This window comes from Neovison vison, chromosome 2 (genome assembly GCF_020171115.1).
Source record: "Neovison vison isolate M4711 chromosome 2, ASM_NN_V1, whole genome shotgun sequence".
Classification (NCBI taxonomy): Eukaryota; Metazoa; Chordata; class Mammalia; order Carnivora; family Mustelidae; genus Neogale; species Neogale vison.
In genome coordinates, this window is record NC_058092.1 from 76156517 (window position 1) to 76175009 (window position 18493).

At 41.3% G+C, this 18493-nt stretch overlaps 1 protein-coding gene across 1 annotated transcript in view; it reads left to right on the top strand.

The window, feature by feature from the left end:
• The first annotated feature begins 285 nt into the window (after window positions 1–285).
• LRRC8B (leucine rich repeat containing 8 VRAC subunit B) overlaps window positions 286–18493 on the top strand; it is a 66361-nt gene continuing 48153 nt past the window's right edge. Inside the window, exon 1 of the mRNA XM_044238647.1 lies at window positions 286–338. The gene's annotated coding sequence lies outside the window, so the exon portion shown is untranslated. The remainder of the gene's footprint in view (window positions 339–18493) is intronic.

Genomic DNA, 18493 nt, shown 5'->3' on the forward strand with positions numbered 1-18493 from the left:
CCGCAGCCTCTTCCTCCTCTTCCTCCTCCGCCTCGGCCACGGCCACCGCCGCCCCGCGGCCGCCGCCTCCGCCTCCCGCCTCCGCCCAGTCCCCTCCTCCTCCACACGCGAACTTAGTCAGCGGTTCGCGCCGCCGCGCCGCGATTGGCCGCCGGAACGCGCCGCGTCACAATGGAGCCGGTCGGAGGCGGCGAGCCCGGTAGCGCTGGGGCTTCCCGCTGAGCCCGCAGCAGCCGTCAGCCGAGAAAGTGCCGGCGCACAGCCGCCGCCGGCGCGCCCCGAGCGGCGCGGAGCGCACGCGGCGGGGAGCGCGGGCGCCCGGGGCCGGGGTCCCGCAGGTAGGTCGGAGCGGGGCACCCCCAGCTCCCGGAGGAGGAGCCGCGCGGACCTCGCGGGTGGAGACGGAGGACGGGGTGAGGGGACGCAGCAGGTGTGGTTGGCCGAGCAGGTGCGGTTACCTGCCCGCGCCACACCTGCGAGCCGGGCCTGCAGGCAGGTGCCGCGGCCGCGGATGAGTGGCAGCTTTTCTGCCGCCTTGTCTCCGGGAGAGAGGGAGCGAACCCCCAGAGAGGACCTCTCTTACGTGCTGGGGTCGTTCGGGGCAAGGAGAGTGGGCGGCCGCGACAAGGCGGTCCCCTCTCCTCCGCAGGAGGCTCCGCGCTGCACCTGAGTGTGAGCCCTCGGCGGTGCGGGAGCAGGGTTCTGGTTTCCCAGGCTAGAGTGAGCAGACCTCTCCTGAGGGCGTCCGCCTTTGGTCGCTCTCCTTTGGCCCCTGCCCTTGCGCTGCTGTTCTTTGACCAACTCCTTAGGCACTCGTTGTTCACCTGCAGTTTGATGGTGTTGGTGTTCGTTTGCTTGGGGGGGGGGGCAACCATACCCACGTAGAGAAGCCCAAGAGTTTCCTTCTAGGTTACAGAGGAGCAGGTGCTGAGAGGTCAGAAGGCAGGAGGCTCGGTTGTTGGCTCATTACTCTGTGTCCCAACTGACTTCCCAAAGTCCATAGGTTGCTTTTAGTCAGATGACATTTGTGGAAGACTTTTCTTTGTAGTCAAAAAGGGGCTCTGCAACCCCCTTTCCCTTCCTGAGAAAAGGACAAACCTAAATTTAAAAACAAAAACCTATGCCTGGACTTTCTTGAATACATTTGCCTTGCCTAAAAACTGTTTTTTAAAACTCCGAAAAAGATAGCAGTATGAAAATTTTAAATTGCAAATATGTAGCCAATTTGAAATAGTCAATTTGTTCCCTGCTTTCTAGAAGAAAATGAAATGGCATGTGTTTTTGTCAGACTGTTCTGTCTCTTAAACCTAAGTGTAGAGTTGACAAGCGCACAGAAGTCAAATGTAGTGTAATTATTTAACGATTCCAATGTCGTTAATGTGTTCAGAATGCACCTCCTGAGAACCCAAAGTACTCCTTTGAGTTGTGGGTGCCAAGGTGACTTTCTTTTGCCCCTGACTTTTCTAGTCTGAAGCTCCACTCTTGAAGAGAACATAAAATGACAGCTAATCCCCCAAGTAATTGGGCCTGTGTGCTTTAAGAATATAAGCCTTAACGTGTCTGCTATTACTTTCAGTTCAAGTAAAGAAGGAGTCAAGCTTGTCACTGGTTGTACAGTTGAGTCATAGCACTTTTTCTTACACCTACTACCCCCTAAAACGTTTTTATGGTAGCAAAAAAAAAAAAAAATTCTACATGTTATAAATAAATTTACTGTTCTTCATAGCTTATTTTGTTTTTTCTTCAATATGTCCATCCTGACATGTATATTTTCAGATTTGGAGTGATTTCATTTGACTGCCTGTCCAGATTTGTTTTTCTAAGACCATTCCCCATTGCTGCTTCATTCTACATAATCCTCAGAATGAAAGCACCAACATTGATTAAAATGAAAAATGCCCTAATCAATACAACTTGAAGAAGATACTAGATAGACTTCATTTTTTTTTTTTTAGAGCAATTTTAGGTTCATAGCAAAATTGAAAGTAAAGTGCAGAGATTTTTCTTAAAGCTCCCTTGCCCTCCCCACCCCTGTATAGCCTGCCCCATTATCGACAACCCCTGCCAGAGTGGTACGTTCGTTATAATCAGTGAGCTTACACTGACGCATTGTTATCACCCAAAGTCCATAGTTTACATTAGGGTTCACTCTTGGTGGTGTTCAAATATACAGTAACATGTATCCACCACTGTAATAATAGACTATGATACTATATCACAGTATCACTGCTCTAAAAATCCCTGTGCCCCACCTTTTCATCCCTCCCTCTCCCACTGACTACAACTGATCCTTTTATGGTCTCCATAGTTATGACTTTTCCAGACTATCACACTTGGAATCATACAATCTGTAGCCTTTTCACATTGGCTTCTTACACTTAGTATTATGCATTTAAGTTGTCTCCAGGTCATTTCATGGCTTTATAGCTCACTTCTTTTTAGCACTGAATAACATTCCATTATCACTCCAAGTATTTTAAGACTATGTGGGTATTTTCTTTCAGTGGCCTGAAATTTGTGATGTTTTTATTGTTTTCTTGAGGCTGAAACAGGCAAATATTTTAATATTTAAAAGATTCTTGCTTTAGCCAATTTATTTGTAAACAACTGAAAAAAAACCCAAATCCTTCTTAATGGTATCTGCGTATTTTTATGTGCTTTTCTAGTTTTTTCTTTTACTGCCCATGCAAAAAATAGCTTATTTAATCCTCAGTTTACATTTGATATCTCTCAAGTTGAATTTTCAAGTTTTACTTTTGTTTCTCCTTTCCTTCCCTCTTCTAGCATACACTGATAATATCAAATGAATGTATGCTAAAGCTGTCGTGTTACTCCAGACTTGGTGGAATGATTTGCTTTGCCTTCCACGTAGCATGTCCTTCCCTGTTCCCAGAATACTGGATGTTCCACAAACAGTTCAGACCTGTGGCCACTCAAAAGAAACCTGGAAGGTCCAGTTATAGCACAGAATTTTTTTTTAACCAGTTATAAAATTCATTCTCATCTCTGTTGTGTATGTTTTCATTTTCCCGTCTTTTGTTTTATTGTTATCACCTGCTTTCATTTTATTTCCCGTCTATATTTTCTACACTTCCTACATACCTTTATTGTGAGTTAGTTTTTTCCTGATGTTTAAGTTGTGTCTTTGCCAGACATAAATTATTTTTCCTCTTCTGAATCATGAAGATTGATTTCAAACAAAATGAGGCCTAATCCAGTCACTGAATCTCTCTGCTAAGTTCTTACCACTGCTGTTCATTTAGAAATTGAGCAAAGGGTAATAATAAACTCCCTGTTCTGTGACTTCCTCTCATTTAGGATTCTACTCAATTGCGACAATTTAAATTCACTTCTTCAATGCTGTTGTGAACCTGTGTAAAGGAAGTGAATAAAAATGAGTTGTCAGAGCTTCGTTCTTGACCTTTCCTTTTGCCTTTGACCTTTATGCTGTCTTTGATACAGGTCACATGATTCTGCTTGTCACTTTGCAGACTGTGTATCTTTGAGCTTCATCTCCTGCTTCTTCAATTTCAGAGTTCCTTGTAATTCTTCTTGTCTGTCTCATCCTGTGGCCATTTCCAGGGCTCCATTCTCCTCAGCCAGCAGCATCTTTCTCAGAAACTACCAGCTGTGTTGCTTCTATTTCTCTTCTATTTCCAGCTCTGTGCAGGTGACAGAGCTCTCCTCCTGCCCAGCTCTGATGGAAACTGAATTCTTTATTGTTGAGTAGCATATTCCTTTTGATGTCTTCTCAGGTGTGCAGATTTGAAAGCATATTTGAACCTTCTTTTCTTCTGTCAAATTCCTTTTCAGCCTTTTTACACTGCCCCCTTTCCCCCAGTCTATCACAAATTATAAACAAGGGTTCTTTAGCTTCTACCTAAGAGTGTGGACTTTGCAGAAGGGCCTGATGAACCAGTTGCTGCCAGTCACACACCGCAAAAACAGTGGTTTAGACGAAGTGATGTTTGTTTCTCTTTCACACTAAAAAAGAAAGTTTATAAAGAGACCATCCAGGGCTGGTATAATGGTTTTACAGTCTTCTGAGACCTAGACTGGTTCCACCTTAAAGATCTGCCACACATCAGAAGAGACTCAACCTCACGGTCCTCAATGGAGCCTCAGCCATCACGTGTGGGTTCCAAGTAGTAGAAAGGCGGAGAGAAGGAAGGTAGGAGGAAAGGGGGAAAGGCAAGAGACCATGGTCTCTTATGGAAATGACCATGGTCTCTTATGACGCCAGAGGGCATCATACACTCCGTGCTCCATCTCATTGACCAGAATTTAGCAGTGTGACCTCACCTAGCTGGAATAGAGACTGAGACTATTGTCCTTATTCCCAACAAACTTGTGCCCCACTGAAATGTTGAAGGTTCACATCCTTAGGAAGGAGGGAAGGAACACTGTGGTAGCCAAAATCCACAGTTATTCTACACCCCTGTTTTCTTGACTCTTATTACCCATTTTACGAGATTCTTAGGATTGAAGGAAATAGTAACATTAAAGCATCTAATACAGTATCTGGCATAAAACAAGCTTTCAGTAGATTACAGTTCATGTTTCTCCTTATTCCTTTGTCATAAATTGTCTAGTTTCCCTGCTACCACGTCATTGGCCTCCAGATCCTTTTTTTTTTTTTTAATACTTCAATATTTGCCCCAGTTGGTAGTATCAGACTTACATAGTCTTGTATCTTTCCACAGGAGGATGCAATGCTTTTTCTAAATGTCAGCATTTACTTCCTAGTTCAATGTGTGGCTTAGATTAAAAACCTAGCTCTTGTAATCGAACAGACCTGCATGTGAATCCTGGCTCTGCTGCTTACTCAGTATGCACCCCTCCCCTCTTGTACCCTCCATTTCCTCATCTGCAAACTGGGGGCAAGAATCAGACAGGAGGATTAAAGTAGAGTGCCTTCTGAACTGCCCCATGAAGTAAATGGTAACTTTGTTTAAAATTGGGAGCTAATCTAAGTGAATCTTTCCAAGAATGAACTCTTATCCCTTTAAACAAAAGGTTTTAAATTGTTCATCTTCATACATATCTAAATAAGCATTGTTAAATTATTACACTTTTTGAGTCGTCTCCCAAACCGGTTTAAACCCAACTAGCAGTAGAGTCTTTCACTGTATTTTTTTGATTAAAAACAGAACAGCTTAACCTTAACCTCCTTCAACCTTGATTTGAATGATTTTTGGCTGATCTGCTCTCAGAAGGTGAAACATTTCCACCAGTGAGTGTATGTCATAGTATTCTTTAAGCATCTATTTAGTAACGACTACTGACACTGTGCCAGGTTCTGGGGACAGAAGAAAAACAAAAATGTACATGGTCCCTGCCCCATGGAGGTTGCGAGTTACTGGGGGAGACAGGTGAATTGATTGCTGCAATTAAATGAAAAATTGCCACTAAAAAATTTGTGCAGAAGGAGAGGGGTGCCTAGGTGATTCAGTCGCTTAAGGCTCTGCTTTCAACTCAGGTCATGATCCCAGGATCCTGGGATCACGCCCCGCATTGGGCTCCCTGCTCTGAAGGGTGTCTGCTTCTCCCTCTCCCACCGCTTCCTTTCCCCCTCTACTCAAACTCTCTCTCTCAAATAAATAAAATCTTAAAAAAAAAATAGTAGTAGTAGTAGTACAGGTGGTATAGAAGCATAAGTAAATGTCCTACGGTCCCAGGTTGAATGGTGACTTACGAAGAAAAAATTGTGCAGTGAGCTGAAGTAGATGGTATGGGAGTGGAGCTTGAAATGAGCTCAGACATGAAATGAGCCTGCCCCATGGCATGGATTGTAATGTGTCACAGGTTTCCAACACCATTCCAAAAAGGGTGTTTCTTAATGCTTGCAGCCGTCTTTAAAGTAAGTGCATATAATCTATAACTTCTCAGTGTGATACTCTGAAAGGAGCTACATAATTCGGAAATAACTTTATTCTTTTATAATTTATTCATGCCACATTGGCAAACTTTAAGTACAGATACTTTTTTTGATACACCAAGCGGATGCATCTGAGCAAGTTCGAGCTATAGAGTAGGCTCTTTCCAGAGAGGGTCATGGGGTTGATTGGCATCACCCTTGGCAAGTGGAATTTAAAGCCATTTGGCCAAATGAGGGCCATATGAAAGACTGCTGGCAGAAGACCAGGTAGCCCATAAAGCAGCAGTGGAAAATGACTACAGGTTGGAAGGCATGGCCAGTGCAGAGAGCTGACTGAGCTGCTGCGCCCGGGTGTTCTGTGTGAGTGCCAGGAGACAACCCCAACAACCCCTCCAAGGCTCTCAGGTGTACATAGGCAAGAACCCTGCTTGGCACATTGACAGTGGAGTACCATTTTTCCTTGCCCGCCAGCTGAGCTACTGGGGGATCCTTTGAAGCAAACGTTGCCTTTCTGATCCCATTGAGAACCTTGGAGGGTGGGCGAGGAGGCTCTGCTTCCATGTAGTGTGCCAGGGCTTGACCAAGCCTTGGGGCAGAGCCCCCTGCCATTATACTGCAGATTGGTTCTTGCTCTGAGTGGATAAATATAAAATGAATTCTGTTCATCTAAAGATTTTAAAGCTCATCCCTCTAGGCAAGACTAAATGAGTTTGTTTCTGGCCCTATTTCAGTGCCAAAATAGGCAGTCCTCACTGAGCAATGGCTTGTCTTCCAAAAGCATCTGTGAGTCATGACGCAGTTTCTCAGATGCCAGTGTTGTGCATGGAGGTTTGCAGGCTTCCCCAAGAGAGTTTATGCTATGCCACTGCTGCCCTAAGGGGCCACAAGTCTTTCACCTTCACCTTCCCAGGAATATCCTTGGAACCAGGATTGCCTCTCGCTCCCCACTTGCCCCACTATTTGGAATTCCTCCCTCAGTGGCACACCAACCTTGTTCCCACCTCAGGGACTTCTCAGTTGCTGTTTTCTGTCTGGAAATGCTCTTCCCTTATTAATTTACATAAATGCTGTTTTCTCCTGAATGAAAGGTCATCTCAAATGGGACTTCAGAGATGCTTTCCCTGACCACCTCAGATGAAGTACCCATATCCCCCACACCTGCCCTATCATAGGTCTTTCAGATCTTAGTTTATTGGTTGCTTGCTGATTTGTCTTCTACTCCCCTTGCCCCCAACAGAATATAAGTTCTGTTGAACGTATGGGTCTTGTCTGCCTTGTTTACCAACTCTTGAGCTGGGTATGTAGTAACCTTCCCAAACTGTTGCATATGAGATTGGGCAAAAAAAAATTACCCTTTTGAGCAGAGATTGCAGATAATACCTGTGCTTCCTGCCTCATAGAACAAATGAGGGACTGGAGTTAGTGTACTGAAGATATTTTGTTTCCCCCAAACTTGATAATTTGTCTTTAGAGCCCATACTTTTGTAAATAGCAATACTACTTACCCAATTACATAAACCATAAAAACCTAGACGCCCTTCTGGGCTTTTCCTTGCCTCATTCCCCCCAACCACTCCTTGTACAGTTTGTAACCAATTTGTCCAGGGACCACGTCCTTCAGGTTTTTCCATCTGCACCCTTCCTCCAGAGTCTTTTCCAGGATAAATGCTAATGGTCTTCCAGCTCATAGTTCAGTTTGTAGTCTTCTGTACCCTCCACCGCCCCCCCCCCCCAAATTTGTTGTCCACACTGCAGGGAAGTAATCATTCTGAAAGGCAAATCTCTTACCATGACTGCCCAGTTCAATAATCATTTAATGACTTGCTTTGCCACAGGATCAAATCCAAACGCCTCAGTGAACCATATAATCAAATCCTCTTTTGTCTGCTTCCACAACTTTTCAGCTTCACCTCCTGCCACCCCATCGTTTGTAAATCACCAGTGTATGCACCATGGAGAGTGTGCATGGTCACACCCCCCTACCAGCCATCCTAGACTCTTAGCAGTAGAGGAGGAAGGCATGAGGTAGTCAGATGGCTGTACTCCTGGGTTTGTTCCTTCCCTCTCTACCTGGGACGTTGGTATCCTCTGTCAATCACCTGCCCATCTTTCGAGGATCAGTTCAAGCATACTTACACTGAAAGATCATTGCAGACATACTCCCTCTGCCTACCACCCACTAGAGTGCCACAGTCCCTACTCTTGCTGGCTCTGAGTTTTGCACACCTATCGTAATACCTATGCCAGGGAGCACCTCTGTCACCTCCTAGATGCTCTTGTAAGGATTATTTTATTTCTCTCCTGGGTTTTCTGGGCCAGGCATTGTACTTGGAATGTACATGAATAAATGGAAAAGAATTAGGAATGAAACTCTACATACTTATTTTGGATTTGTTCTGGTAACATACTTTTGACTGGTATTTGACCAAAATTTGAAAGCTCTCCTTGAAGGTTAGAAACAGGAAGGGATATTGCATATATGCTATTAATAGATATCATTTAAATGGCCAAAATATTTTGTCAGTGAACGGTGTTTATTGAATATTTACTGTGTTCAGAGTTATGGTTTTGCAGGGGGTGCTTCTGACAGATTCCGCACTTTTCTGAAATAGTCCTGGTTTTGTGTGTCTATTAGAAGTCGAAACTTTAGTCAACACAGGCTCTTGGCTTAGAGGTAGTTTAGAGTAGTATCTCTGATATATTTTTTTCTTCTAGTACCCCTTAAAGAATTTGAAAAACTGTGAGCTCTCCCCAATACACTTTAAAAGTTAATATCTAGGAGCACCTGGCTGGTTCAGCTGGTTAAGCGTCTGGCTTTACTCAGGTCATGATCTCAGGGTCCTGAGATTAGGCCCGGAGACTGGCTTCCCAGACTCAGCAGGGAGTCGGCTTGTCTCTCTCTCACTGCCCCTCCCCCGCCTCTGTGCGCTCTCTCGCGCGCTCTCTCTTTCAAATAAATAAATAAAATCTTTAAAACTAAATAAAAATGAATATCTAAAATTTTTTATCATGATTTTAAATAGTTCTGGAAGATGACATTTCTGATATTATAAATATTGATTTCTTTAGAAAACACTTTTTGTAATGAACCTCATGGAAACGAAATTAAACATTAAAGTAATTTCATGCCTATTATAACATCCTCTAAAAAACATATGAACAAGCTCTTTGAGAAGTCAGGAATTTTGTATAGTATTTCCCTTATGGAACTCATTTCATCTCTCTTTTCCTATAAAACTTAAGCCCAATGTTACGTTCTTATGTTTAAAAATCTTCCATTGATTACCTTTTCAAACTCTTGTAAGACACACACATTTACATATATTTTTTTTAAAAGTTCTTGTGACAACAAGGCTCTGTTTAATAAAATCTATTTCAGATTAAATTGTGATTTTTACTAGTACACAACTGATCAGAACAACAGGTATATTAGAATTTTGATTAATTGTTTTTAGATATAGGCAAACATTTGTGAGAAAAATCACCCCTCAAAATTCATGGGGCTTAAAAATCATTTATTTATGCATAAATAGTACTTATTGCTAGAGTAAAATAGCCTTTGTTATCAAACCAAGTGTTCCTTTATTTAATGTAGTGTTCAAGAAATCTTGCTATATAAATAAGTATATGGGGATGAAGGCAATGTAACTCTACCATTTTTTTTTAGAGGGGAAGAGGGGCAGAAGAGGAGGAGGAGATCTTAAGGAAGCCCCACACCCAGCACGGAGCTGGATGCAGGGCTTGGTCTCACAACCCCTAAGCCGAATCAAGATCATGACCTAAGCCAAAATAAAAAATTGGATGTTTGACTGACTGAGCCAGGCCCCCGACTCTATTTTTAAATTCCTGAGTTACATATCAAAAGTTAGCTGGTGTCTGATCCCAAAAATGATTTTCAGTTTTCCTATTCTATTGTATTCTATTCAGTTTTCTATTCGCTGTTGATTAGGTCTTGCTCTAGCATTTGAAGCAAAAAAATGGAAACTTTCCTCTGACTCCAAAAAGATTTGTTTCTCAGTCATGAAAATCACTTACTTTCATTGCATCTATAACCTTTACAGGTATTTCAAAATGGCCCTCTGCTTGGGGCTTGAAGATTTTTACATCCCAAGGTAGGGCACTATAAGCAGACTCCTGAAAAGTGAGGTATATGCCTTCCTTCCAGAAAGGGGGAAGAGATAAATGTGAAAGGAGAAAAGGAGATGGCTAGAAAAAATAAAGAAAAAATAAAGATGACATCTGGTGTTTTGAGGCAGATACTTTTAGACATGAATTAATTGATAATCTACAAATAGATTCCACCAGAGTACCCCTCTCTTCAAAAAAAAAAGACCCTCAAACCTCATACCCTGTTTGAAAATCAAATGGTTTGGCTGCTACAGAAACTCCTCAGTCAAATTAGCTGTCAGATCTAAGGGAAAGGGCCTCTAGTAGACCAATTTAAAGATTGCCTTTTGAGAGGAAAGAGCATTCAATAGGGAAAGAGAATGGAGATAGATATAGATATAGATAGATAAATATATATCTGATAGAAGCAAATTTGATGCCAAAATGATTTACTATACCCATTGTTGGACAAGGAAACAGAACACTGAAAGAAGAAAGTGGGTAAAGATCACCAGACACGTGACTAAAGGTGAGCTGGGTCAGTAGGTGACTAGTTTCCAATCCTATGGAGGAAAAAAATAAAAGTGTTTTTCAGAGTTTTGTCAAGAATGCTAATTTCTTCCCAGGAGGAGGCTGTGAATTAGAGCATGCAAAAGGATTGGTCCCAGGCTAGATTTGGAACATTTTTTTTTCTTTATAGAGTAATGCATCCTGGAGAGAGAGGAGTTGAGCCTGGCTATCGTCGTGCTGACTAAGGAGGCTTTACTGGGGTCCTCTGAGTTCCTGGATTGCTCTGGCTCTGTAGGAAAGAACTCGGTACAGGTTTCCCCTGCTCTCTTACCTTCCCCCACATCTTACAGCAAATCTCTCCTGAAGCACTTTACAAGAACCCCTACCACATAACTTATGTTTGTGTATCACTTTTAACATACTAGAGCATTTATTCTCCTGATGACTGGCAGTAGGTGGGGCAAATATTATCCGCAGGATATAAACATGGAAATGGAGTTTGTGTGGGGACTTGTGGCTTCTCTAAGCAAACCCAACAAGTTAGTGGCAGCTCTGATAACTGATGAAGCAGTTTTTTCTGCAGTATATTGCCTGGAACCTTTTCCCAGATGTGTTAGTTTATAAAAGGCTCTAAATATTGGGAAACATGCCTTAAATATGAGGTAAAATACATAGGCTTGCAACATGCTTAGTAAAATGCATGGCTGTTAGCAGGCCCCCAGACTTTTAAAAAGAAAAAGAAAAAAGAATGTATTTGAGTTTTTGTTTTGCCGTTCTTGATTTTATGGCTTTTAAAAAGTTAATTCATTTGGGGTTTTATTTATGTTTTTTGGTTTTTTTGTTTGTTTGTTTTGGGTTTTTTTTTTGAGCACTTAATATTTGCTAAGCATCATTCCAGGCACTGGGAATAAATCCAACAGTGAAAAGAGAAAAAAAAAAAAAAAACCTTTTTGCTTGGAACATATATCCTAGGGGGAATATAGATAATAAGCAAATGCAAGATAAAATGTCATGTGCTAAATGATATGAAGAAAAATAAAGCAGTGTAAAGGGCTAGAGAGTGGTTGGTGTGAGATTTGGATAACGTGGTCAGAGACAGCATCCCTGGCGTGGGGACTTGAAAAGACCTGAATATTATGCTCACCTGGGTCTGAGTTCAATGCATTTGCCTTATTTGATTCAAGTCCTGGTATTTTAGAGCAATGTGGAAGAGACTTACAGAGTGTCTATTGATTTTTAACTTTATGTTATGCATATCCTTGAGGGTCTTTTCCAAAGTAATACACATCTACTCATATGCATAACATTTTAACATGCCTTGAGATCATCTTTAGATACCCTCGAACTCCTATGCCTGGTCTACTTCAGTCCTTTCTTTTTTCTAATAAGAATTAAGACTGAGAAAGGCAAAGTAAAAATTGTCCACAGAGTCACAACTGGTTGGTGGCTGAGTCAAAGATTCTGACAAAGTTTTCTGTTGCTTTTTCCACTAAAATCTGTATGTTGCTAGAGTGGTTTTTTGTTTTGTTTTGGTGTGGGGGGGTATTGTTGTTGTTGTTGTTTTGAGAGGCAGAGGGGAAGCGAGAGATGCTGAGGGAGAGGAGAATCTTAAGCAGACCCCATGACCCGTGAGGAGCCCAACATGGGGCTTGATCTCACAACCCTGAGATCATGACCTGAGCCAAAATCAAGAGTCGGATGCTTAACCAACTTGGGCCTTAGTTGCTAGTGTTAAATTCTCTAAAACAATTGTAGTCTATAAAACATCTGTATTTTTTTTGCAACGTTTTTATTTACACAGAGTAAAACCTATGTAGTAAAAAGCCTGTGTAGTGAAACAAGTAGTTTATGTGGCTCCTTTTCTTATTTCCTGACCAGTAACAATGTAAATAACAACCCAGGTATTCCAGACATCCTAGAAAGGAGGACTCAGGCTGGCAGCAGGGAAGGAAAAAGGAAGGAAAAAAAAAAAAAAAAGATCTTGGAATGGGAAGATTTCTTACAGATGAATCTTTGGCCCATTGTCACTTTAAAGAGCATAAAGGGAAAAAAAGAAAAGAAAAAAAAAAAAAAGCATAAAGGCACTGATAGTGCCAGTGAAGACCTCTGCACCTACAGAGAGCAGAGGGGCTGCAGATGGGAATGGCCTTGTCCCAGTTTCAGCTGGGGCAGTGACTCCCTAGGATGAAACAACAGTCACCCCCCAATTACCACCTAGGGATTTCCTTTTGGGACATTTTATACAAAAACTTTGAAGATAAACTTGTCACTTTCAAAAATATAGTCATTGTATTAACTTATCTTCTCAGCCACACTTCCTTAACAGATGTCTCAACTTTTAGTACTACAAAGTAACCAAAAAAATGTTAATAGTAATCATCCATACTGTGAGATGAGTCCCTGATTTTCAAAATTACAGGCTGTTGTAGAAATTTCGATTTGCATACAAGATTTTATATCTGGCTTTAAAACCTCAGAAACCTAGCAACTCCACCTCCTATAAATATTGATATTTATTGAATTTTTAGGCCACTCTCTGCTGTGGCCCACTTAAAGACAAAGCCTACTTTTTTCAATTAGGTTGCCCATTAATGTACTGACAGCTCTGATAGAAGAAACTTTAGCCTTTTCTCTCAATCAGTGAAAGGCCCTTTCCCCCATAGTCTCTATCCCCACCCCCATATTTGGGTATTTCTAGCCTACTTTTCCATCTGTGTGCCTTGTTACTATGGTGATGGGCACCATAGAAATAGAGAACAAAGCAGATGTAATGAGCATCTCCTACATGGTTTACAATGCTAAAAAGGGATCTGGGTTTTTCAGGCATGGCTTGATCTTTATTGGTGGCAGAACTGGACCAGCCCAACTTGGGGGGAATACCTATGGTTACAAGCTGATTTAAGCTTCACTCTTCGCATTGTTCCACACTTCAGCAGACCCTTCTCTACCCATGAGTCATGAAGGTGAAGGAAGAGAAATGGGAGCCTACAGAGGGAATGTAGTACAGAAGTTAGGGCCTCAGAGTCAACCCACTGCACAAGTATTTCTGCCAAAGCATATTACATGAAAGGGAATCTTGGACCGGTTTTAAGGTTTACCAGTCATTATTGCTTGATTTTGCATTGTTCAACTGAATCTTCCAGTAGAGATTTGCCAGTTTAGATTTTCTTTTCTTCAAGGTACTTAGACTTTTTTCAAAATTAAATAACTATCTTGATTACTACTAACAGCTTGTAGTGTTAGCTCCCATCCATTGAATTTGTTTAAGATAAGCGGTTAAACTACTAATGTGCATTTATTGTATACTTGCTTTAGAATTACAATGAAATATTTTCTAGATATTGTAGAAATAAGTGTTTTCCATAAGATCTGGGAGAAGATGCCCATAGGTCTTTTTGTTTGTTTGTTTGTTTACATTTTTAAAGTAATCTTTACACCTACTGTGAAGCTTAAACTTAGACCCCTGAGATCAAGGGTCACATGCTTTGCTGATTGAGCCAGCCAGGTGCCCCCCGAAAGGTATTTTTTTATCCCTCCACATGCATGTTTATTCTTTCATATATTATATCTTCATGTATCATATTCTTGAGAGCTCCTAATGAATCATCCAAAGAGTAAATAAAATATTTCAATTACTCCACCTTCTGCACAATTATTTTTATTTTTTATTTATTTTTTTAGAGAGCAAGGGAGATTTTTTTTTTTTTTTTTTTTTTTTTTTTTTAGATTTTATTTGAGAGAGACAGGGAACACAGGCAAGGAAAGGAGCAGAAAGCAGAGGGAGTGGGACAAGCAGACGCCCTGCGGAGCAGACAGAGGGTTTGATATCAGGACCCTGAGATAATGACCTGAGCCGAAGTCAGAGGCTTAACTGATTGAGCCACCCAGGCGCCCCAAGAGTGAGAATCTTAAGCAGGCTCCTCATCTAGCACAGAGCCCAACATGGGGCTCAGTCTCACAACCCTGACATGACCTGAGCCAAAATCAGGAGTCAGATGCTTAACCTACTAAGCCACCCAGGCATGCCTGGAGAATTATTTTTTGGTTTATTGTTACTTTTTAGGTTTTGCTTTGCTTTTATCTATATATTTAAGGGGCATGTACAGGGTAAAATAATTTAGCACAGTGTTTTAGATATAAAGTCCCCGAGCATGACACATTTTTGGAACTAAAGGAAGCTGAAGCTTCCAGGTATCTATTGCCCTGTGTCTTGAGAGCAATACCTTGAAATACCTTCCAACTGTAACTTCTTATTTCTTTGGCCATGTGGCTCCCTTCTTTTTACCTGATGAACCTACATTTTGCCAGTTTTGTTAGCTGCTGTAATGGCTTTCACACTGATGTGAAAATATACTTTGAGTCAATCCCACACTCAATGACTTCTTAAATACCTACACAGTGTACACCTCGCCACCAATGGCAGCTTTCCCCCTTCAGGGAATGAATGAAGACAAGCTGGGAGTGGGAGTTGGAACACTCAGTGCCGATTCTGTCTCAGTCTCCTCCTGGGGTGGGCTTAGAGGTGCATTTTTAACTCTATCAGCAAGTATACAACCTCATCAGGAGGAGACACAAGGAAGATTTTAAGCCAAAGGTGACATCAGATTTTTTGGGAAGTAATGCCAGCAGCTAAGATAAGAGAGGTCATCTTGGGAGACCACATAGAGCAGTGGGGTTGGAAGAGAGGAGAATAATACAAAAGAAACTTGAGAAAGAAGTGGTAAGGTTAAATTGTCCTATTTCCTTTCATCACAAGGATCCTGTGGCAATTACTTAATACAAACTATGCTCGCCAAAGTTTCACTGGTTTGATTGTTGCTCCTAACTTTTGAATCATTATTCATAGAAGGAATAGAATAAGTTCCTTCTTGGTTACATATTGGGTCCCCCCCAAAGCCTCAAATTTCAGACTACTGATGAATACACATTGTATTAATAGAACTTTTTTTTTAAGATTCTATTTATCCTTAATAGAACTTTTAAGAAAATCATTGATTTTGCTGTAGACTATTTCTCCCAAATTCATATGTTGAAACCTAATCCCCAAGGGGATAGTATTAAGAAGTAGGGCCTTTGGGAGGTGATGATGTCATGGGGGAGAACCCTTAGAGAATCCAGAGACTGCCTATTCCTCCTACCGTGTGAGGGGACATGGTGGAGAAGATATTTGTCTGTGAACCAAGAAGTTCTAATCAGACACTGAATCTTCTGGCATCTTAATATTGGACTTCTCAGCCTCCAGAAGTGTGAGAACTTAGTTTCTTGATGAAGCCCCTCCCACCCCAATCTATAGTAGTTTGTTATGGCAGCCCGAATGGATTAATACAGCTTCTAAGCATGGATATCCTGTGACTAGAAATGAGAAGAGACTTGGAGGAAGTAATATCTGTTCTGTGGCAAGAATAAGGACTCTCTGCACAGGAGAGGTCCGCTGACACCAGGTAATCATTCCACACAGGACAGCTCCTCATCTTCCAGAAGACCTGAAAACTGTGGGCACATGGGCTATGTTCTGTAGCCAGAGGAGAACAGAGCCTGTCTTTGTGAGTTTACTCCTTTGTGGGCAACTGTTCTCTGATCCCTCCTATGCCGTGGGAGTTTCCATTGCTTTTGATGGTATCATCAATGTGAAGGTAGAAAGTAGGCCAGGTAGAATTATTTCTATTTCTGCAATTAAGAAGCTGGCATTCTGACAGACTGTGTAGCTTGGCTAAAGTTAAGGCAGATGGTAGGCAGGATTCAAGTTCACTCTGCTCAGTCACTTTGCTCAGACTTCTGCTATGCTTATTACGGAATGAACGAGGACATGAACAACTGCACATTTCATCTTTGGTTGGTTCCACTAGGTAAGCTACTTTTTATCCTTCTCAAAGATCTCTTGGAAGATTATTCCCGTTCATGCCAGTGTTACTGTTACGAGTTTACTTGTCGCGCAGGCTTAGGTAAATCAAGTCTGCTTCTGTTGCTTCATCTGCAAAGATAACCCCATGGAGTTGTTGGAGGCATTAAATCAGTTAATTGACGTAAAGGGTTGAGGAGAATATTTAACATAAGGTTACCTTGGGACGAGCACCAGCTTCTGAGATTCTTATAATAAACCGCACCTATTCAACTCCTTCAGCCTCACCTCAGCTACTTGGGGCCGAAGTATTCCCACACTGGGCTTGTTTTTGTCTTATTTACCTAGGAGGGACTTGTAGGGCAAGTTCTACCTGATTCTTTGGATAATTTATAATTTGTCATTTCAGTTAACTAGACTTAAATGGGCTTTCTCCTGGTCATTTTTAAAGGACAGTCAAATTGCTTAATGCTGACAAATTAGACTTGTATAATTATGGATCAAATAAGCACACTATAGACAAATTAGTAGGAGAAATTAGACCTGCCCCAGCACCAGGTCAGAAAAGCCTTTGAGTTATTGTTTAGCCTGAAAGTCTTCCATCTTCCCATTCCCCAGAATTCAATTTTGAATTATTCAGCAGATGGACAAGTAAAAAAGAAAACCAAACTCCCCAAAACTATGGTTTCACATTTTGAATGGATATTTGGAGATAGGTAGATTTTTTTAACCTTGAAAAATCTTTCATGCAAATTGACCATAGTGGGTACAGTACCTAAAGTCATGCAAGTTGAGACATTATAAAATTCTTTATATTTGTTAGAAGTCCTAGAACTCCTTTGTGGGGTTGTTGTTCATGAAGGTAACAGAAGCAATGACTGGTAGTTTCCTTATTTTAAGTGGGTCTATGTGTGAGAAGGTTTATTCTAATCACCTCATTTTTGGAAAACAAACCTCTGTGAGTGTGTGTGTTTACGGAGAACAAGAGGTAAGGACACATAGGGGTTACCTGGTATGTGCAGAAGGAGAGGGAGGAGAGGAAGGAAATTCTTGTTCTCTAGTTTACCCTTGGATTCTTGTGGTTTTTTTTTTCTCTCCAGGGAAGTCCTTAGAGAAGTTACACATGGTGAAGTCTTATTAAAAAAAACTTACTTTTAAACAAAATGTTTCCTTTGCTAATGAGATTCTGCTTTGGTGCTTTGTTGTCAGTGTGCTGGGAATTTTGAAATATCCTCTGCGTATTTCTGTGATTTTAACCTAATAATCTTATTTGGATTTACCAGGTTTAGCAGCTGTTGTTTTCACTGACTATTGCTAAATTACATTAATGTCCAAAGTTGAAAAACTGTTTTTTCTACCTTGGCCAAAATTATGTCAGCGTTTTGGTTTTGGGTGTTTTTTTTTGGGGGGGGGTTTAAAAGATTTTATTTATTTATTTGACAGAGAGAGAGAGAGGGTACAAGCAGGCAGGGGTAACAGGAGAGTGAGAGAGAGAAGCAAACTCCCCACTAAGCAGGGAGCCCATGACTCTGGGTTCAATCCCAGGACCCTAGGATCATGACCTGAGCTGACGGCAAGACACTTAACTGACTGAGCCACCTAAGTGCCCCAAGATTATTTAGAGTTTTATAAAATGTCAGCCTTTTCTCCAACCCTAGTAATTTTCCTTTTCTTGCAAGGATACTTACATTAATATTGCAATGGATGGCAAAGCTAGGCTGAACGTCTCTCCCAGGACACCAGGGCAGCTTATAGTGTGGTACAGAGAACAGTGTTTTCTTGATAAAAGCCATCTATCCTCTTTTCTACTGGGAGAAGGAGAGACCTCCATTCCATTGTAATTTAAGCAGTGTTTGGTGTGATATGATAAATATTTGAAGTTTGGTATTAATGATTATTCCTTTTGGCAAAGCAAACTGCAAAACTGAGAGACCAAAGGCTTTGACAATGTCCTAGAAGAGCATAAACTTAGAATGACAACGAGTTTATTGGATAATTCTGCAGTGTTTTTGGAGGGAATCACATGAATTTTGCCTTTCCATTTAATTATTTCATGTAACAGGATTCTTTTTAAATAGCTGACAACATATCTTGCTTCCTTTGCAATTTCTTTTTAGGGCTCCGTCAATTTGTTTTAATTGCAAGGCCATGGTTTTTCA